The sequence below is a fragment of the Crocodylus porosus genome, unplaced genomic scaffold (genome assembly GCF_001723895.1).
Source record: "Crocodylus porosus isolate Cpor-Errol unplaced genomic scaffold, CroPor_comp1, whole genome shotgun sequence".
Taxonomy (NCBI): domain Eukaryota; kingdom Metazoa; phylum Chordata; order Crocodylia; family Crocodylidae; genus Crocodylus; species Crocodylus porosus.
Genome location: NW_017728942.1, coordinates 3,027,183 through 3,049,962, shown reverse-complemented (window position 1 = coordinate 3,049,962; position 22,780 = coordinate 3,027,183). Strand labels below are relative to the sequence as shown.

The following is a 22,780-nucleotide window of genomic DNA, read 5'->3' as shown; positions in this document are numbered from 1 at the left end:
AAAGTTTCCACAGCACTGCTATTAAACTAATTGTGATTGCCTACTTCACTTTAACCATAGAGCCAAAAGAAATTGCTTGTCCCCTCGGTAAACTCAGGTAAGTGAGCAGACCACTCAACAGCTCATAAGCTTTATTCCACTTGACTGGTAAATGTGCTCTTCATGACAAGTCCCATTGCGTTCGTTAGTTGTCATAACGTGTATGACCCCAACTCATTCAGAGTTTATTACCGAAGAATTTATCCCCGCTAGGGACTGAATTGAAAACTTTCCTTGCATGGCACAGCAATATATTCTTTAGCTGTCAATCATGCTAAAACCACAAGTATCCACTTGTATATGACCAGCACCTAGAGACCAAGGGCATCACAAACATCACTTATTCCACCTACTACAAAATGGGAAGTCCCACTACACGCAAAAAGCCTGAAAAATCACCCATATTGTTCCATCAGGCATGTACTTGACTCCCTCTTGTTCATCACAAACACATATTACCCCAACAGGTACATGCTATGCTTCCTTTAGTTAATCACAAGTGTATCATCAAGAACCATGTCATGTTTTATAGGCATCCATGGAGCTACTATTACTAGCATAAACTTCAGGATTTCCCCATGTGCCTAGACATCATGGCTTTATACTGGGCATGCAGTGCGAAGCAGCTGCAAACTTGTTAGAGATACAGGAATCCCCCATAAAGCTAATGCAGCCTGTCCTACGACACCTGCTTCTGCCTTCTCCCCTTTCAGCTGTTTGCAGATCCAAGTGCTGGCTGATGGAAACCTCCTCAAGGTGCTGCTCCTACCTGTAAGAGACCAAGGACCAAACTGATCCCAGCAGGTTCCAGAACTGGAGTAGCTTAGGATCAGTATTTCCTCATGCCAGCAGGTCCTCTGACTGGAGGAGCATCTCATCCTGTTCTTGTCTCAGAACAGCAACCCGCAAAAAGGAAGGGACATGGTATCAGTATGTTCTGTCTTGATACAGAACAAATAGGAAAAAAGGATGGTAGGAAAGTAGGGCTGGGGGCCGACTCCACAAGGTCATCTAGTTCAGCCGCCCGCTCAAGGCAGGATAATGCATGACTAAACCACGGCTGACCTGATGGTATTGAAGAGTACGCTGCAGTGATTTTAGGTGCTGAAGGCCCATTACAAGTCCTTGTGCATTACAGACAGTTTTCTCTACTCTGCCACAAAGAGAGCTCAGAATGGAAAGTCCTCAGCCTGGTCTGTTTGTAGACTGCATCGTGATTAAGTGCTGTCCAAATATGAGAGAGCCAAGCTTTTTCTTTAGAGATGTATTTTGCATAAATGGAACTAAAGACGCTTCAGGGAGAGGAGGAGAGTCTGGAGTCTTTTAAATTATTGTTTAACAAAGTACCACTTTTCTGAGCTTTGCTCACCATGCCTCATGTCTCTGTATCTCAAATGGTCACGCCGGGTCACCTTTGTTCTAATTTTATTCCTACTAGTGTCAGAAACAAAGAATTTCTGCTGGAAACACTGTGCCATTGAAGAAGGGGCAATGCTGTTCAACAACTGGTTAAGTACCATGGCTCCATCCTTGTAATTGTCTCACTTTAATACTTTTAAAGAGTTGGATATGGTTTTGCTTGATGGTGCCAAGATTTCCCTTCTGAAAGATTTTGTCTCCCCAGAGTGATTTATTCTGTGAGCCATGCAGAGAATACCCTGTGGGAGTATCTTTTGATTAACAATACCTTACAGTGATGTCTCTAGCACTTTTTAAGGATAATAAGCAACAATTTAATATGCAAATCTTGGATCAAACACCTAGATATAAACTCCCTGATCACATAATTTATGCATTCAGAACCTGGAAGTTGGAAACATTCACATCAGGAATAACAATACTTCAGAAAAGAGCAGCTCCTCAGGGCATGACAGAACAACAGGACGGCTCCACTTCTTGTATCTGGCACATGCAAACCTTGAAAAAACCCAAGACTAGTTAGTTGGGATTCTGCTTTGCAAGACATGGAGAGAGTGAACAGCACACACCACCCCAGTATAATTATCTATTTCCTTGTCTTTTTTGAGAAACATTCACGAACTCCTAGGGTTAGAGTTTAGTAAGACATCTCTAGGATTTTGAAGAGCAATCAGTGTTATTGATTATTTAGTATTATATATTCTGCCCCAGAGGACAGGGTGCTGTGGCTGAGATTAATTTAGTAACATCCTTATTGTGTTGCCACAAGCTTCAGGCAAAGGCAGCTACTGTGTTCAAAGACAGCCTTGCATCTTTGTTCCGTCTTGTTTAGACAGAGAAGATTACAGTACCTGGCCTGCTGTGTAAAAACAGCCTTCCGCAAGCTCCTGAATGAGTAACCTAAACACTTAAGTGCTCTGTTGTTACCCAAACGTGCACCCACTGGTTCATCTCATTTAAAAAATAAACAGATGTAGGAACTACTAAGCATAACAAATATGTCACAGTGGATTAGGCCCCGGCCTATCAGATGCGGTTGTTTTTTTGTCAATGTAATACGTTAGGAAAATGTAGCCTACAAAGTCGCAGCCATGTGAACCCCAGTTTTAGAACTACATAAAACCTGTCAAAACACAGGCTGACTATAGACCTGTTATGCTTGTAGGCTTTTTAATTGGATTATTGTCCTAGTTTATATGGAGTATGCATTTTAAGGAGATGTACCGATGTACAAGATTAGCTTTTTACATTCACTCTGAAATCTCTGCTTCTCTTTAATGATAGTTTACAAGCTATATTTGCCAAAACAAAACAAAAAAAACCCTCAAGGAATTATATTTGGCAACACTCAAGAGCACGTGGTTATTTTTATGTTTAAATATTGTGATTTTTTTCCCCCTCAGCTTATTGTACATATTAGAAAAGCTATCAATGCTTGGCAGACAAATAGAGAAAACAGATCCTTGTTCTTAAAATCCTGGAATCTAAAGTGGATATGACATAGTAAGGGATGAAAATATATTAAAGCATATGGGAAGGGAAATAAAAGGAGGAAAATGGTTGCTTAAAAGGAATGATATATACGTGTTTAGAAACTAACTTATTCAGAGGCATTGGTGCCAAAATGCCTTGCCTTCAGCCTAACTTCAAACTGATACAGCTAACTACCTCCCTACCCTGAAGAGTCTACGGACGAAAATGAATTTGTTCCTTGTTATTGTGTGTGAGGAATATATGTGTTATATAACGTACTGCAATGTGGGAATGGGGTCTGGAATGCTGCAGGTGAGTGGTGTACACACACACGGTGTGCACACTGCAGCAAGTCTTCCAGTATATCTGGAGGTCTAGATTCTTGCTCACATGTAATATTACACTTCTTTGGGATTTCTTTGCCATATCTCGTTCCCTCTTCTCATTATATGCCATGTTGGGTCAACTATGTTCTACGTTCAGAGCTCCTGGAAGCAGAAACCTAGGCAAATTTCTACAAGGGAAAAGGCTGTGCCATTTCACAAGAAGCACTGTCCTTCAAACACCCAGGTAAGTGCCATAGGCCGTATGTAGACAAAACAAGGGGTACATGACACTTTAAAGCCGGCTAAATGCTTTTGCACTGCTTTAATTGAGTCGGTGTTTGCACGCCTCGGCAGTGCATTGCGAATTAATTCAGCTGCTGTAGGAAATTTGACGGAGTAATGCACCTTAAATGACTTGGGACGCAGAGCAAAGCACCGGGATCCGTGCAGGTCCATGGCTGTGCAGGAAGTCCGTGCAGGCAGCCTGGCAGCAGCCTGGGAAGGCAGGCTCTGCTGAAGAAAAGCAGCGAGCCTGATTGTTTTTCTTTTTCCCTCCTGGAGCCTGCCTGAGTTGCACAGGGGCCTGGTGCTTCCCTCTGCGGATGTGGTGCCCCCTGGGACCACCTGAGCCAGGTGCCTGCGGGCAGGTGCCACCTGGCGGGGGCACTGATGCTGCGGCAGAGACAAGCACCAGCCCTAGGAATTCCCCTTACTTTCAGACTCTGCTGCTGTAGGGAGTAGAGCTAAGGAGAAGCAGATGTGTTCACCCGATCTAGGTCTGACAATATAGCTTCTCAGAGACACTGACTGCCCCCTTGAGTCATTGGGCAAGGTCACCTCTCAGAAGCTGGAGAGATGGGGAAATTAATCCTGCCTCTGCTTCTGTCTCCTTGTAGTACTGAGCCCAGCTTGGCTGGATCGGAGAATGTGACCTGCCATCAGGAAGCAGCGATTCCAGGTAGCATGATCACTTGTTTTTAGAGTGGGAGCAAATTTTGAGGAAAGAAAAATAACCTCAGTGCAAGGAGGTGCTATTTAATTTCAGTCTTTAAGAAGGGCCTCTAGAAAACTTTTTTGGTTTGCAGCTCTTGATCAGTTATACAGGTTGGCCTTATCGGCAAGAATCTGTAAGAAACTACAGTTCATTTTTACATCTCTTTACAGGTAACATATATTCTAAATCGGTGTTTCTCAGCTTGTGGGTTGCGACCCAAAAGTGGGCCACAAGAATATGTGAAAGGGTTGTGAGGAAATTTAAAACGTGGATCAACACAATCCCTTAAAGGAGAAAAAAACGGGAACCCATAGCTTTTCCTTTGCAGGCTGGGGAGCAGGGGTAGTGGGTCGGGAGTGAGGTGCACTGGACCAGGACTGGCCATCAATGTTTACAAATGGGTCCTGGTACAAAAAATGGTGAGAACCACTGCTCTAAATGGTATCCTGCATTTTTTAGCCAATTAAAATCAAACTGTGAAGCCTTAAAACCACAGAGAAAATGACACATTTTCCCCTTCGGTTTGCTATTCAAAGTGTAATGTATCTATCAGTATTTAGTAATGATCCATATTCTTCTTGCATTAAACCAGCATTTAAATTTTCCTGGTCAAATAAGCATGTAAACACAAACAAAACAATAACTCCTTTTTGTGGAACAAGTTTTGTTTCTTAACAGCACTAGGTGTAGAGAATGAGGCTTAGTAACATGACTACAAACATAAGAAAGAAACTGGTTACATAGCCTTACAACTTTCTGCCACATCTTTGCCGGAAGAATGGGTTTGTTTTATCAATTTTCTCTTCTGATTGCTGTATAGAAATAGAAAGATAGACCCAGAATTGTAATGACAGCAGAACATAGAAATATGAGACTGCATGACTTCTGACTTCTCAATCTCATACCAAAAACAAGTACACAGCAAAAAATGCCATGTGTTTCCTACGTGAGCTACCCTTCCAACAACAGCATGCACCCATAGTTTAACCTGTAATAGGGGAGAGTCTATTGTCTAGATGACTGTCTTTTTTATCTTTTCAGTGACCTATTAGAAAAGGGTGTGGTCACTGTCAGTGAAAAAATAACCATTCAAAATTTGAAGTAGCATCTCATTTTCATGAAAACTGGAAGACGCCTGGCACCTCATTGCCCCCTCCCTGAATACTCTGAACTATAACGTCAAGATAAAATTGGCATGTACAACTTAGCTTTCAAGATTGTGTTGTTGGTTCTCCGGATGCATCAGAACAAGGTGCACCACAGTCTATAAATTCATAGACTCACTGGGTCTGATACATGCCTGGTGTGATAGGGTCATAACAGAGATGGATCTGGCCCATTACCTCCAGTAGGCCAGTCACCCAGCAGCCTGGAAAGTATGGCAACAAATCATAATTCCTGTCAACAAGGGGCTAATACCAGCATACTTCAGAGCAATCTAGTACCTTGTCCTTTCTTTTTTTAATTTCACTTAATGTAACAGTTGCTAGAGGGCCCAATCCAAGGTCCACATAAGTCTACTGAAAGATCCTGTTGAATTCAGCAGGTCTTGGGTAAAGAAGTCCTGCAAACAGGCTCATATGTAAGACTTTAGGAAAAAAAGGTCTGTTCGGTTCTGATTCATATATGTTAACTGTTCAGATAAAGGGGTCTCTGCTACAGAGAAACTTAACTTCAGGCTCAAAGGAAATTAAGCAAGATTTCCATGCTCCTCATCCTACAGTTGAAGGTTTGGGAATGGCATAAATCAGCATAGCTCCTCTAAGTTCAATGGAGCTATGCTGATTTATACCAGGCCTGTGCAAAGTGGCTAGTATTCGCTTCGGATTCGGTTGACAGTGATTCAATTCGGGGATCACTGTTCTGATTCGATTCGGCTGAATCAGGCAGGCCCATCCCCCGCCCACTCTCCCAGCCTGGCAATGGCTGCCCTGCCCACCCCATTTCCCAGCACTCGGGGAAAAAAGCCCCGACTAACTGGGTGTTGCTGGGTTTGTGTGTGGGGGGGTGATCGCTGCTGCCCCGCACTGCGCCACGCTACATGAGGGGCTCTACACAAGCCCTTGAAGTCCCAAAGCTGTGGCAGGAACAGTGAGTCCTGGGGCTTTTCTTGGCTTTTTTTCTTAAAGGGCTGGAGCTGGCCTGGGTGGGGCACCCGTGGGGGGCGGGGCTGGAGGAACAGAGGGGTCAGTGGGCTCATGCAGAGCCCACCATGCAGCATGGGGCAGTGATGATTGCCCTCCACCCCGCCCAGCAGCACCCAATTTGCTGAGGCTTTTTTTAAAGTACAAGGAGCTGGGGTGGGCAGGGATTGGGGGGCTGGCAGGGGTCCCCCCAAGGTCCCCTCCTCCAGCCCCTCTCCCCCGCCCCTTGTACTTACCAGCTTGGAGTTGGCTGCAGCTCCCTGATGCAGCCACCGGGGACTTCCTGAATTATCAAAGATCTCCAAATCATTTCTGAAGATTCGGAGAGCTTTGAATCAATTCAGACCTTTAAATTGGTTCCTTGATTCGATTCGGATTCAGAGATTCAGCCACCGAACTGGGCTGAAGCTCCTCCGAATCAAATCACCACTCAAAGTTTTGCACAGCCCTAATTTATACTACTTCAATTTATGACTCCTCAAATGTATATGATGAGTTCCTTGAGGTGTACTTTACACCGGTATTTAACAATATGGCTGCAACACTTGAAAACACTTGCAACCATATTGTTAAATAACTGTTTAGAATACAAACTGTTTAATAAAATGATCTGAGAAGGTGTATTTATTTATTTGTATTTCACAGTGATAAAGAACAACATGAATCAATAGAGGAAATAAATATGTACGGGAGAATGAACAGAGAGTGCAAAATACTGTATTCTCATGTAATGCTAATGTTTTCATTTGTAGCAGTCAGTGCAGAGGAGAGGCAGTAAAATATTCAGTGGTAAACTGCTTGAAGATAAAAAGTCCTGCAAATATCAAATCAAATAATTACCTGTGAAATATTCTGATCAGATGTCTTCCATTTAACTTCTGTTATTATTCTCCAAAGCATATTTTGGCAGGCTTTTTTCCAGTAGAAGAATAGGAAATGAACTGAAAAGGTTTTAAGATGAGCACTTCTTGAAAACAAAGGCTTGAGGTCTTTGAACATCAGAAGGCTTGCAGATATTGTAGTATTCAAGTCAATTGGAGTACGGCACATGCCATCAATGGCAGGAACTTCCATACAAGAAGGCCGTTTCGTCATACAGAATATAAGCATGATTTTCTTCAGAAGCTGTTGAATGAAATGTGTATTTGAGGTGCTTCAGTGTTACAGGGCTGATAGGAAAATCTAGAAATAGTTTAAATAAGTCAATTAGTGTTAATTGACAGCCTTTGGGGCTTAATCAAAAAACACCAAAATTTATGGAATTATTCCCATTAATTCATCTAGATTTAGATCACACCCTTAGTCTACATCTCAACCACAACAATTAAGTGGGACACAATCTTTCTTTTATTTCTTTTACCTGCTTCTGTATGTTATCGTAACAAATAGACCAGAATTTTCCTTGACGTACTTCTCACAAATATAAGAGACGCAGTATTTTAAAATGGAGCCAATCTTCTCATCTACAGTATTTGCAGGCCCACATTCCTCTGTAAGCAGAAGCCCACATTTGTAAATGCAAACAAGGAATTCAACAGACATGACCACTTTGTGGCATGTTCAATTATTCCATTTTGGCAGCAAAACAGATGCATACATAAGCACTGAGGGAGGCATTTGAAAATTTTCCATCAGTATTTGACCTGTCATCTTGTGTAATCATTGCCTTGATAGATTATTCCTGAACCTATACCATTTTCTTCTGTAGTACAGTTTCAGCAGGTAATAAAAAGCACAGTAGCAGAAGCATTTCTGAATAGAATGGGATTTTGAATGTTCCTATCCTGAAGGTAGTGGCTGTACTTTAAGCTATACAGCAATGATCCAAACATTCATTGCAACCCTGTAGTCACTCCCACACAATTTATGTTGCTTTTATTTAAGTCAATAGGATTTTCCAAACCAAATCTCTTGAGCTGACTGTTCACTACTTGGGAAAACTCAGATCTGTATATGAAATTTTAGCTAAAATAGCATACAAATCACTAGCTACTGTTCTGTGCCTGTTATCAGGTATACCAGAAAAATAAATCGTTACCCATGGAGAAGAAACAAGGGGTGGCTTGTGGGTGTGGGGTTTGTGGGTAGGGTTGTGGGGTGTGTGTGGGAACTGTGTGGGAGGAGTGTGTCACCCCACTCCCGCACAATGCACAGGTCCCTCCCCTGCAGCAGCAGTGGGCCATCAGGGTGCTCGTGGCCCACTGCTGCCAGAGACTCCCAGTGGCATGGGGCACCACCTGAGACCCAGGGGCTCCATGTGCCAGCCCAGCCCACTAGTGCATACTTTCAGGCAGAACTGAGCCAGCTCTTGCTGCCACACAGGGCTTCTGGCACCAGAGGCAGAAGACTTGCGCCATGAGGCTCGACCACCTCCTGCCTCCACGTGCCCTGCATGCCATTGAGCTGGGCATCCATGGAGCCATCCCAGCCCAATACCCAGGGATAACCCACAAAGGAAAAAAGCAGAGCAGTGCACATGGCAGTAGCATGCACTGCCTGAAGCCAGAGCCTGGCTGCCCGGAGCCACACTCCACTGTTGGCCAGACTGCACATGGTAGGATCGTCACTGCTACAACCCCACAATGCCCCCAGGATCCCAGATAAGGTTTCTAGGGCCAGCTCACCCAGGGTTACTTGCCTCGCATCAGTGTATATATGGCACAGGCATTCCCTGGGGACAAGTAGAGGTGGCACAAGGTGCGCCGTTGCTAGTTGTCCCTGGGGAATCAAATGTCCACGCATGTCTAGATGTAGCTTAGATGTCCAATTATAAAACTATATATAACAAAAGGTACTCACACTGGGCCATCAAAATTGATCTCCGCAAGGACAAGAACTTCTTGTCATGGATCCGTCCCCCCATTTCAACTCCGCCTTACAACTCCCTGAAAAGCCCTGTCCAGTCTCCTTCCTATCAAATCCCCTTTAGCCAGCCTTGACATGGCTTCTAAAGGACATGCCTCTGGCTTTGAGACCCTGGCTTTTTTTTGCCCTTCTTTGCTCAGCTTCCTGAAGGTGGGATCCATCACAGGGGATCCATGACATCTGTATCGGAGGGGCCAAATACTGACAAGTTTCCTTAAATGGGATATGATACATGGTCTAGGATATAAAAAGAGCTTCTATTATAGGCAAGTAGATCATTTGGTCAGCTTACTAAGGGGTTCCCTGTCTTACCCAGGTTAGATGACAGTCACACAATCTGTCCCAAAGTATCATAATGGAAAGCATGCAGTAATCTTTCTTGGAAGTGAAATATTTATTACAAAGTCAGTGAGCAATCAGTTGCTAATTATCTTTTCAGAGGAAATCAGTATGATGTTTTGCATTTTTTTAAAGTAAAAAGAAAAATGGTACTGAAGTTTCCAGTGATATTTAGGTTAATGAGCTCGGAACACATGCTACTGAACTTTTGCAACCTTACCAAAGTTAAGAAAAAGGCTCACAATATTTTTTTCCTATCCCCTCCTTCTTCCATTAAATACTCATCCAAGATATGGGTACTTGAAGCAGATAATCTGTAAGTTAAAAAAAAAAAAGGACTGTATGGCTTATCTGATAGAGTTAAACCTGTGTCACATGAAAGTCTTTATTTTTTCTAGAAAAGCCCTCAAAATTAAACTCGCATACCACCCTTTGCATTGTATACTTTACAGTGTGTCTAGAGAAAATGACCCTTTTTAATTGTCTTCACAGGCATAATCCAGCAATGTGTGTTTGGGGAAAGAAGAACAAAACTAACCAAACAAACACAAATTATTCTTTCAGATCGGATGCCTGCTGTCTATTCAGACCATTTAAATCTGATGAAAATTAATGCAGCAGGCAGAACAAAATAAATAGTGGCTGCTTGCTTCCCTGAGTTACCATCAAGTTGTTACAGGACTTCTCTATATATAGTTTTACTCTTTTACAAAACTATTGACACCCAAAAAAATCATTGAAGAAAAGTCATGTTGGATGTCCCGCCCCTGTTTTGAACAAAATACACGCTCAAAATACAAGCTGCAGTCAATGAACATTTTTGAAAGAAACAAAAATGTTCTCTCTCTCTTGAAGTTGTGATAGACCACATACAGCATCTTTCAAACAATCATTCCAAAACATTTAATTTTCTCTCTCATTAATGTAAATGCGAGGGCACTGAGCACTTCTGAATAGCAGGTCCAAACATTTGTGAAACACTGTTTTTCTGTTGAAGCCTTCCAGACATAAAGAGGAAAACATGTCTCACATTTAGACATGGTGACAATTCTGCCAATGGTGCATGAGTCTAAATAGAATTCATGAATATTGGGCTCCCACAACCATATGGTCTGGATGTGGCCCAAATGGTCTCTTTTTTTGCTGGAGATTGTCTTCCTTAATTAGCGTAATAGGAAAACATAATCTTTTATCTAAATTAATGATTCTCAACCAGGGTGCCATAGCACCTTGAGATCATTTCAGGGGTGTCAGAGTGCCACGCAATGCCAGCACTATTAGGCATGCAAACATGATTCACAAGATAAAACCCGAGGTTTCAAACAGGAATCTGTAGTGTTAAAGACATTCTGACCTGTGGTGGTCTTTCCAAGTTCTTTGCAACAGAAGCATTGCTTTATTATTTTTCCATAATCAAAAAACAAAAGAATTGAAAACTAAGAGCTGGCCTTTTCTGAGGGTGCCCTGAGTCTAATGAGCGGTACCTTGAGTCTTAAAAGCTTGAGAATCACTGGTCTAAATTATCTCCTGAGGTGGGTTCTTCCTTGCAAAACCTCTGCTCTTCCCAGCTTTCGTTTCTTCTCCAGGTATAGCCAGATCCAGGATTTCCTAAAAGGGAAAATCCTTAGACCATAGGAGGATGGGAGTGAGGTGTGACTGGAGCCCTGGTGGCCAGAGGAGTTCACTGGGGAGTGAGGCAAGAAGCACACACTGGAAGGAGAAACCTCCTCCCAGCTGCTGCTGCTGTCCCTGGGCTGACAGTGGGAGCTGCTGTGCAGGAAGCCAGGCTTGGCTGGGCCCAGCTGGGCCTGCCAGTTCCTCCCACCCTGCCTCTCCCCCACACTGGCCAGTAGGGCTCTGCAAAGCTTCAGTCCCTAATTCAATTTGGCGGAGGTTCGGCCCAATTCAGTGGCTGAATCTCCGAATCCAAACTGAATCAGAGGACCCTTTAATCTCTCCAAATTGAATTGGATCCCTTTGCCTCGATCTGGAGAGATTCGGAAATGTTTGGTGATTCTGAGAGACACAGCTTTAAATGTTTTTTCTACATACCTCAAGATACCAGGCAGTGAAGTGTGGGGGGCTCCCCAGCATAGTCGGCAACAGACCCAGAAGTGGATCAGAAGCACCTCCGGGTCTGCTGCCCCCCCCCCCACCTTGGCGACTGGTGCCTCCTGGGTTTGGGGGAGCACCCGGCCTCCCCCCATGGCTGATTGCTGAGCTGTAGGGGTGCAGGTGGAGGGGTTTGACACGTCCTCCAGTGGACCTGGAAGTGGACTGGAAGGACTTCTGGCCCACTTCCGAGTTCACTGCCGAGCACATGGAGGCTCTCCCCCCCACCCCTGTGGGACGCTCCTTCTGCCCCAGTATCGCAGCATTCACAAGCTGTGCTGGTACCTTGAGGTATGTAGAAAAAAATGTAAAGCTGTGTCTATCTCCGAATCAGCATCAAATCTTTAGATTCGGATTTGGCTGAATCGAAACAGGAACAGCAATCTGAATCAAATCACTGTCCCTGATTTGGGCCGAATCTGAATCGAACGGGGCCCACTTCACACATCCCTACTGGCCAGGAGCAGATGCTGGGAGCAGCCTGCACACTGGAGCTGCTGCCCTGGCCCTGAGCAACTGGAGTGAGGCAGGAGCTCTGGGGCTCTCCCCCACCAGCCCAGGTCAGCAATGACAGTGGACAGGTTCCTCCTTCCAGCTCCTGCCTCAGTCAGTGGGGGAGGCAGGGCGGAAAATGGAGGCAGGCAAGGGACAAGTGCAGGAAGGCAACCAGTCTGTCGCTACCACTGTCCCCTGCTCAGCCTTGCTGCCCATACCTCTGGGGCCCTGTGTGCACTCAGGTCAGCCAGAGAGAGCAGTGACAGCGGCAGGGTTGCCACACACTCCGAGATCAGCCTGGAAATGCATGCCCATTACAACAGAATAAACAGGACAGCTCATTTTTAAAACAATATGTCAATAGTTTCATCCTTAGGCTAGCAGCAATACGTGGCAAAACTCTCAAACAACTTTTGTTTTAAATTAAATAATGCAGAAAGAATGAAAAATGGAAAAGCCTCTCTGAAAGAGCCCAATGTACGTATGCTTTCAATATAGACTGCACTGTCACTGAAAACAGTGGTTGTTCCTACATGCAAGCTGACTTCTTAGACATGTACAGGGCTAGTTCAGAGAAACAAAAAGAGATCAGAGTTTCCTAGCTACGTGCACAGCACAGAGTGATCTCCCGGACCCTGGGAGCTTTCCTGCTGATACCTGCCGAGGAGAAGCAGCTCAAGTCCCAGCATTTTGATTATCCTTCCGCCTGACCCTAAATATTTGTTCTATATGAATTTACAAGCAATGGAAAAGCAGGGAAAGCATCCAGAACTGTTATTTTGTGGGAGTGAGAAAATGGGAGGAACAGGGAATAGTGGGATCTCTGATCTTACTGACGGGGGCCCCAACATCCCTATTTGCCCTGTCAAAAGAACTGACCTGAAAACTGTAGCCTTTAAAACTTACGTGAACAGGACATGTGCAAACTGAGTTATTCAAAAATGTTTTCAAGTCTAGGCATTCCAAAATAAGCTCGGTCCCCAAAGTCAGAAGATCATCTTAAAGACGATAACTTGAAGATTTCTGAACCTCTGGTGAAATTTAAATCAGATTTTCAAGATTTCATCCTCTAGACTTCTAAGACTAGAGTCATTTGTTAAAATCAAACTGAATTTTTTTTTTTATGTTATATCTTGATGTTGGCAGCCATGGCTTTAAAAAAAAAAGCCCCACAGATCACAAAATTTACAATGCATTGTAAAGGTTAGTTACACTGTAAAGGATAATCCAAGACAGCAAGGCAACTAGCCCTTCCCTTCTGACAGCTCAGAGTAATCATTTAGATTGCTGCTTTATTAACACATGGAGTTCAAGTATTTCCCTATGTTATTTTCATGCTGTCAAATAAGTAATATCCCAGGACTGGAAAATAGCCCTAACTCCAAAACACAGAGGTAACAGTGATTATCTTTCTGGTCAAAAAGAAGTATTCTTGACAGTGATCATCCTCAATCTCTGTGTTAGAATTTGCTTTGAGACCATTTTTCTTCAATAGTGTTTTCTGTACCTTAAGAGGATACAGTCTACTGCTGTTGAATGTGTTTCCTTTGGTTACTTCTCAGCATTTGAAAATGGTCTTTATTCCAAGCATCTAACATCAGGCTTAGGTTATGAGGCCTATTCTAAACACATCGACTGAAATAATTTACAATACTGTACCATAGAAAAAAAATAGATATAGAAACACCAAACACCACATTTATATATTATACCTACCTGAAGCCAAGACATATGGTCTTGCAGCTGTGATACTGTGTAATATCAGGCAGCCAACATATTTTTTAACTATAAACAGCTAGAAATTAAAACTCATATATATTGCTTGAAAGGGAAATTCCTCATTTTTAGAAATGGCCACTGATTCTGGCCAGTCAAAGACACTTTAGACCTATTTTTTATATCCAAGCTTTCAGTTGGAGCTATGGCTGCTTAACAGCTCTTAAAATCTGGTCCATAGCATCTCCAGCTGGACATTCAGACATGGAAACACTCCAGAGTAATGGACACTTTTGACCGTTTGGAGCTAGATTCAAAATATTCCAGCCCCTGAGCTAATTCATTTAAAGTTCTTATGTACTTTTACACTACACTGAAGAGAGCAGCTTACATACACCTTCAGGCTTGACTCAAAATAATGCACTCCATGTATAAAGCTTCCATATACAATTCATGGGAGTTAGACACCCAAGAAAGGGACTGCCAGGGTACAGAGTATGGCATCTTTGCATAATGCTCTGCCCTGTCCAACATGATATAAGGCAGGGATAGACAATTATTTTGGCCAGAAGGCCACTTAGGGAGTTTTGGTGAGCTGTCATGGGCTGGGGCTGGTGCACCCACACACACACCTCCTGCCCTGCCTGCAACAGCTTACTAAAACTCCCTAAATGTCTGTGCCCTGGGGCCTGGCCCTGCTCTGTCACTGCCCAGAGATCCTGGGGTCTCCATGGATGGATGGGATGGGGCTGCAGGCAGGCAGGGAGTAGCATCTGGGAGTGGGATGGACAAGCAGGGCCAGGGCCAGGGCCAAGGATTGTGGGGATGGTGACAAGGTGGTGCTAGGGGCCAAGGTAAAGCCCCAATCTGCTCCCAGCATGCCCCTGCCTGAGGAACTGGCTGCTCATTATGCCCAATAGACAGAGTGGGTGGAAGATGGCCAAGAGCTGGAGCTGGGGCGCTGCACGATGGAGAAGGTGCTGCCCAGCTACAGCTCCCCCCACCTGGCTGCCCGTGTGGTACCCATGGCTGCCACCACTTCCGTGCACTATGTGCTGCCTGGGGCAGCACAGCAGGGGCAGGAGAACGAGGAGGAGCCACTGGAGGCAGCGGGAGCCAAGCAGTACCTCGGCAACTACAAGCGTACCAGGAGCAGCCCGGCTGGGAAACGATGCTCACTGGCCAGGGCTGGGCACAGGAGGGCTGAGGCGGGAGCAGGTGGGGCTCGGCCCTATGTGGAGTGCTGCAGGGGCAACCATGGGCTGGATACAATCGAAGAGGAGCTGAATCGAGCTCACGGTCTGTATTTTGCCTACCCCTGGTATAAGGTGTGACACTGAAGAATTAAGTACTCATGAAGCAAGAGAGAACAGCTCAGTCTTAGCACTCACTAGGGAGTGGAGATCCAGGGATCCCTGCTCCCATTAGTATTTAAATATATTTGATTACATTCACTGGAGCAGTGACTAGAACCCAGCTCTCCCAAAGTACTAGGCGAGAGGTCTCAGACACAGTTTCCAGTAGAAACCTGGATGCTAGCAGGGTTTAGAAATGTCCAGGGTTAAAAAGAAATTTGATTAATACTATTGTCATCTCAGTGTTAGATTTAGGCACTTAAAAGGGCGTTAATCCCCTCCCCTACTTATTAAGCTGTTATCCTTAATGGGGGCAGTGCTTATTTTTCAAGCCAACCCTACTTCTCAAGCCTCAACATGTTTTGTTTGTGTCCTTTCTTTCATACACTGTGTACTGGCAACCAAGAGCAAGAAAACAAATGCAGGGAAGCAGACAGAAACAAAGATAAGATCTGTATTTCCTAAGAAGAGACAGAGAAAAACAACCTCCTTCAAACAGATTCCATATTGGCGACATTCAGCGGATCCAAGTGTAGCCATGTCACCAGCGCTATAACCAGCTGGAAAAATAGTTTATTCAAGTTTCAGAAGTGCTCTTTTAGCTACCCCATATGTTCCCCTCCAACCATCCTCTTTCAGCTTTAACCCATATGTTATGTGCAGCATTGCAACCTTTGCTAGAGTCACAGACTCTTTCCCCAGCTCTCCCCGCTTCCCTCTGCTCTTTCACCTCCCTTTTTCCGTACAGCAGGGTTTCAGATTTTACCCCATTTCTAGTGTTGCTCTCAGCCATCCTTGTATAAGTCACTAAGAGATTCTTGTTCATCATTAAAAATAAACCTTACATATTCATTTGGAAAACGGTAATGATCAAGCCAACATTTGTTGCCATTTTTCAGCATGGAACTACTTCCACCAAACCACAGTAATAATGTTCTTGATGCATCACAATAGCAAACGAAACATTTAACATACATTTATTGATTAGGTGACTGCAGTTAAGATACAGGCAGGTGATTTCTTTCTAAATGTTTCTCTACTCCCATTAGAGACGAAGTGGACGAATGACAGCATATACACACAGATTCTTGATGAAAGCAGGGACGGTGATACCCATACTGGCAGGTATCGTTTCGTTTACCATACTAATGGTCTTTTGAAGCTGAGCCCATTAGCATAAGCTGAAACCTGTAGCTGCCGGTTATAAGAAACAGGATCATCAGAAAGTAGTGACACTAAATAACCATAACTATGATGCTCCGGTCCATTTTTCCTGAGAAACATGGTTCAGATCCAGGGTTTTATTCTGGCTCAGTAGAGTGTAAACCTGGCCCAGGGCCAGTCATGAAATTCTTGTCCATCTCTAGCTTTAGAAGGGAATAAGGTGGTACATTTTAGTTATGTTCCCTGAAAACTTCATACTATCTTTAAAGACTTGAACGGGAAATTTAATAAAGCACAGTGAAACTGTCCTCTGCCTACGAGAATGGCTAAATGATATTTACAATGCATCAGCATATGTGAGCCTACGTGAAGTGATAAAGAGATCTTTAAATGATCCTCCTTTCAGTTGGTGCTGGCCTTTGATGAAGGCGACAGAGTTCACCACTGCTTTATAACATGCTTCTTGAAAGTTTCAGTATAATGAGATGTCAGGGCAAGGATAAAATGAAACATCATTCTCCTTTAATGAAAAAGGATCAAATGATTTCAGTGGTTTTCAGTTCTTTCTATTCCCTTATATGCCAAGAAAGGCTAGCAAGGCAAAGTGTGACTGTGCTCCTCTAACTCTTGAAATATCCATAGAGGGAGCACTCAAAAAAGATAGCTTTGTCATTAAAATAACAGCAAAAGTCACCATTACAAGCTTTGATGCAACAAGAAAACTGTTGACAGTTATTAGGTCCCTTATGGATTGTGAAAAGTTTTTAAAATATATTTGTATATAAAATTGAGGCCAGCCCCAGGATGCAAAAACTCTCCATTTGTTTCCCAAATACATGCAAGAAAATCTACTAGTGATTACTGATGTGTGGTGCAGCAGAGAACCCAGGGGTATTAATTACCTTGCTTCCATGCTGCCACGTTTTGTTCAGGCGTTAAGCTAGCTAAAAATATCCACAGCCCACTACCTCTGAAGTGCTGTTCTAGGCTGGCTATTGAAAGGAAATTTTGACTGCAGCTAGATATGGTTGTGCTTGTAAGAGGACATGGTGATATATACTCTGCTCACTTACTGGGGAAGAGCAGTAGCATCACACAGGACTGCAGTCTGTGTAATTTTTCATGCAATCTGAATTCCCAGATGCCTTGAAAATGAGCGAAATAGTACAAGGTAGAAGACATCCGGGGGCTGTTTTACAAGCTGTGGTGGCTTGAAGACTCTGCCTGGTGAATAACATGAAGGTCTAGCAAACGGAAACCATCCATCACAGAGAATGTGGAAGCCCCAAGGGCAGATGAGCAAAGAGTTTAATTTAATAATGCATGTCACTGGTGGTAAAGTGTCACTCAGATTAAGCTCCATGTAAAGTCTCAAGGCAGAGTAAGACCCAGCCACAGGCCCCATATTGTAGACTTGCCTGTCTTCTCCCTTTTACAACTGAATGGTCTTGATCTCAAATGAACGAAAGCAAAGGGAACTTGCACATTCTCTCATACAACGAGCACGTGGCTGGCGCTTCTCTGCAGCCACATCACACAAGGCTGCTGGCAGCTAGACCCTCTTTATGCCTTTACCCAGCACCACCTGGTGCTAGCAACAGAGTGAAGCAAGGAAGGTCCTGCAGACTTCCCCATTAAAACTGCATGGGTCTGGTTGGTAAAATGCAAGGGATCATGCTAAAGGGCATGTAAGGCTTCTCCCCATGGCTGCAGCCCTCACGGAAGGGCTTTGGCTGAGTCCGGGATGCTAGTTTTGCTTAAGGCAGCAGCTTCATCAAGTCTTCATGCTCAGCTCCCAGTTTAAGGTTTTCAATTAGATGACTTCTTGCTGGTGGTGGATTTGCAGAAGGGGTGTCTACCTCATGAGGATGTACCCTGAATACCAAGAGGTCATTGGATATTGCTCTACTTAGTGTTACCAAGTTTGATATCTTGTGAATTGCTGTGAGCTAGATAATATGGTTCCCTGCTCAATGCACGGGGAAAGCTGGAAGTACAGAGAAAAAGGATCTGCATCATATAAATGCTGACGAGAGGGTCTTAAAAGCCAAATCCACTGATGGCCGGCACTAAATGGCTGGGCTTCCCAACTTCACTTAGGTAGCCTATGCTCTGGGAGCTGAGAACACCTCTCTTGCATTCAACCAGTATTTCCACAGCCCCGATCTCTCTGCTGAGCAATGTATTATCAAAAGTCAGGTCAGAGAGAAAGAGAAGCTCTTCATGGAAAATATAGACTTTGTACAACTTAATCCCATTCAAAGCTTGCTTGGGCAGCTATCTACAAAACAGCCTTGCATTTTGATGCAGCTGATGTGATGAAATGCAATTAGAAATTTATCTTTCTCAGACAGTCATAAGTGCAGTCTTCAGAGGAGCCATTGTAACCACATGGATGTACTTTATCTTAGATTTTCACTTAAACTAATGGTTTCTAAATTACTTGAGTGGAAAATTAAGAATGCAATCCTGCTCTTAAAAAAGCATTAGCTTTTCAGTACATATGCTGTAAAAATTCCATTAAACTGTACATTCATATACAGAGTATTAATTCATAAAATGCCAAAATAAAACAATCCAATTGGTTGATGATGGGGTTTTTCTTTGAGGAGCATGACATACTTCAATATACCTGACTTAATCAGCTCTACGTTCTATCCAATATCTCATATTCCAGGCTCACACCCATGTGTATATTAGGTTTAAGGAAAATGATGAATTCCAAGAGGAAGTCTGAATCCCCTACCATCATCCAGATGTTCATATTTTCCCACAGGAGATGGATAGAAGAGTGTCACCACTTGCACATGTTCCTTGGCACTATGAGAGTTGGGATGGAATTGTGTTTCCCACAGATGCAATGAGTATCCAATTCTTTTTATGTGGTATATCTTCTCTGTACCCTGAGAGCCAGTCAGTGTCTAATAGAAAAACTGACCGTGAAGGAGCAAACTGTCTTCTTTAAAATTGCCTTGCTCTTAGTTTTGATGAGATTTTAAGTTAAGAATGGAAGAGTATAAATTCAAGGGTCATGGAAAAGCATGTAGCTAGGTTACTATACCAATGCATTACACTCCAGTGCCCCTACCTGCCACAGCAAAGCTGTTCATACTGGCATGTCTCTATTACAGAGCACTTCCAGTAATAACAACACAGGAGCCCCAGGGCAAAAAGGGAAGAACAGAGGACTCAAAAAGGAGGGGAAAAAACTATAAGTGACATTACAAAGCAAGCCAGGCTTCTTCACCAAGAAGAGAGAGATGTAATTACAAAAACAGGGGCCAGATCTTCAGCTGGTCTAGACTGTCGTGGCTTCACTGATCTCAGTGAGAGTTAGACCAAGTTAAGCACTTTTCTCATATATGTTATTTCACAGCTACTCAGCTTCAAGTTTTAGTGCACTGAAATATATAACGGGACACACAGTCAGTATACACAATTACTACCACTATATTTGCAAATGGTCAGTTATTGATTAAACACATTATTGCACTGCATGAATGGATGCTCCTTTGTTGTAATTTCCTGTGGAATCAGATGGTTAATTTTAAAACAGATTCGGTGCCAGATTTTTAAATCTCAGAAGAAATTCTGCAACATCTGTTGTCAGCACTGACTGTACCAAGCTTTATTCTCAGTTGGTTATTGACATTTGTAAGTCTTTCCCCTCTGTAGGATTCTGGCAAAATCCATAACACTTGGACTCACTAAAATGAATGCTTACTTAGAATAAAGGTGACTAAGGCATGAAAGGTTCATTGTGAAACCATTGCTGATTTGGGGACTACTCAAAGAAATGCTTGGTATCATGAGTGAAGATTCAGCAATAAATTTGCAAGGGTCCAGTTGGATAAGGAATACCAGATCAGTCCTTGCCTTGAAGATATAGCTGAAATAAATTGTTGGGGTCAAGGGGATACTGTGTCAACAGTCCCTGTGAACTGTAGTTAAAGGCAAGGGGAATACTCAGTCCCACAGATCCTTGATTAACACATTTTGAAAAGCTATTAGTTCTCTAGCATCTCATTTTAATGGTGACTCTACCAAACGTGGCACACTGTGACACCCAACACATTGGTAGTTACTGTGACTCTTTCACTGATGGGTTCGAAGAAATTGTTTCATAAATAACGTTAGAAAGTGTGGACGTTAAAATCATTGGTGTTTACATGAAAAATAATTGAATATCAGTCAAGACACACTGGCAACCCCCTGACAGCTCCAATTCTGCTATAATTCATTGAATTAATCAAGCCTTGACATTGTGATATGGCTACAATGACTAGAGTAGCAGCAGGAAATTACAAAGTTTTAAAAAAAGAACCTCTCAGGCAAAACTTTTCAATGAAGGAGAACAAAGCCTTCATCAAGATTGCCACAGCCATGATCTAATTAGGCTAGTCTCAGCTGGTCCAGAGGAAGGTTTTTCAGAAAACTTGTTGTGGGCCAGTGATTAAACCAAGATGTCTGGAGAGGTGTCACACCTTTCCCAAAGGGTGCCATGCAATGTCAGCATGGTTAGTGTGCAAACATGATTCACACGATAAACCCAGAGATTTCAAATAGAAACCCATAGTGCTGAAAACTTTCTGACTTGTTGTGATTTTTCTGAGCTCTTTGCAACAGAAGACTTGCTCTAGTAGTCAAAAAATGTAGTCATTTTCCTGTAGTCAAAAAATGAGCAAAAACTAAGAGCTGGCCTTTCTTGAGGGGTGCCTCGAGTCTAACAAAGGATGCCGCAAGTCAAAAATGGTTCAGAATTACTTTTGCAAGCAGTTACGGCATGACCTAGATCTGGATTTCGGCAAGGCATTTGACGAAGTCTCACATGGCCATCTCATAGACAAATTGGCAAAATGTGGGCTAGACAAAAACTACTATAAGATGGATAAACAACTGGCTCAATAGCCACAAGCAAAGGGTAATAATAAACAGATCTATGTTGGAGAGGCAGGTTTCAGGTGGAATCCCACACAGGTCTCTCCTAGGCCTCGTGCTGTTCACAGTTTCTTACCGATTTCCCTGCTGGAACAGAAATTCTTGAACAAGTTTACAGATGACAAAATTGGCAAGGATTGTGAACATACTGGAGGCCAGAAGTGCAATTCAGAAAGATCTTGACAGGTGGGAAAGTTGGACAGAACTAAGAGGATGAAGTTCAAATGCAAGGAGCTATACACCTCAGGAAGAATAATAAAAAATGCAAATACGAAATGGGTGACAACTGGCTGGATGGCAGCACTATGGAGAAGGATCTAGGAGTCTTGGTAGAGCAGACTCAATGGCCACATCCAGATGAGTGTGGAAGTTTGGTTCCTTGGGGACAAACAGCGGTAGCACACCTTGCACCACTGCTACTTGTCCCAGGGAACACCTGTGCCATGAGTGCTCTGGAGTGCACCAAGTTACTCTGGGTGAGGAAGGGGAGGCTGGAGCCAACACTGGGCTGGCCCCTGCAGCCTTACCTGGGGGTTTGGGGGCCTCCCAGACTGCAGCAGTGGCGATTCTGCTGTGTGGAGCCTGGCCAACAGCTGGAGCGTAGCTCCAGATGGCCTGGCTTTGCTTTTGAGTGGCACAGGCTGCCTGTGCATGGGCTGCTCTGCTTTTTTTTTTCCTGTGGGTTTTTTTGACTCCTGGATACTGGGGGGTCAAAAAACCCATGAAAAATAAAGCAGAGCAGTGCATGCACAGGTCATGCATCCTTGCACCATGGAGAACATCTAAATGTGCGGTATGTGGTGCGGCAGACATGTTTCAACATTGAGTCACAAAAAAGCAGTCAGGAAGGGGGAGACCAACCCACCTTTGGCAACAGTTTTTCAGGGACTCACGAGCTGGAACAGAATCAAACTTAGGTGCCTGCATCTACTTATACACCAAAGTGGAATAGAATCTGTCCTTAGTCGTGCAAATACACACACACACACACACACACACACACACACACACACACACACAGACACCCCCCCATTATGTGTGGATAATCGAAGGCCATGGGTAGACGAAATGAGAGGCATGTGTGCATGACACTTTAAAATGGGTTAAATGCTTTTGCAACGTTTTATGGCATTGGTATTTGCGCACGCCAGTGGCGTATTGCACAGTAATTCCAGCTGCTGTAGCAAATCTGGCGGCATAATGCATGTTAAATGACTTTGGGGTGCAGAAAACTAAAACTCTGAGGAGGAGTTTTAGTTTGCTGCCCTGTAGCTGCGGAGCAAAGCACTGGACTCGGTGAAGCTCAGGGGCTCTGCAGGAAGCCTGTGCAGGCAGCCTGGCAGCAGCCTGGGAAGGCAGGCTCCACCCACCCAGCAAGCCTGATTCTTCCCCCCAGAGCCT

General features: G+C 43.7%; 1 long non-coding RNA gene across 1 annotated transcript; it reads right to left on the bottom strand.

Moving 5' to 3' along the window:
* Positions 1-4,436: 4,436 nt before the first annotated feature.
* On the bottom strand, positions 4,437-21,079 carry LOC109318725. Its single transcript, XR_002103306.1, has 3 exons — positions 20,984-21,079; positions 8,925-8,928; positions 4,437-4,447 (listed from the first exon to the last, which is right to left on the bottom strand). It is a non-coding gene; the product is annotated as an uncharacterized LOC109318725 (long non-coding RNA).
* Positions 21,080-22,780: the final 1,701 nt, after the last annotated feature.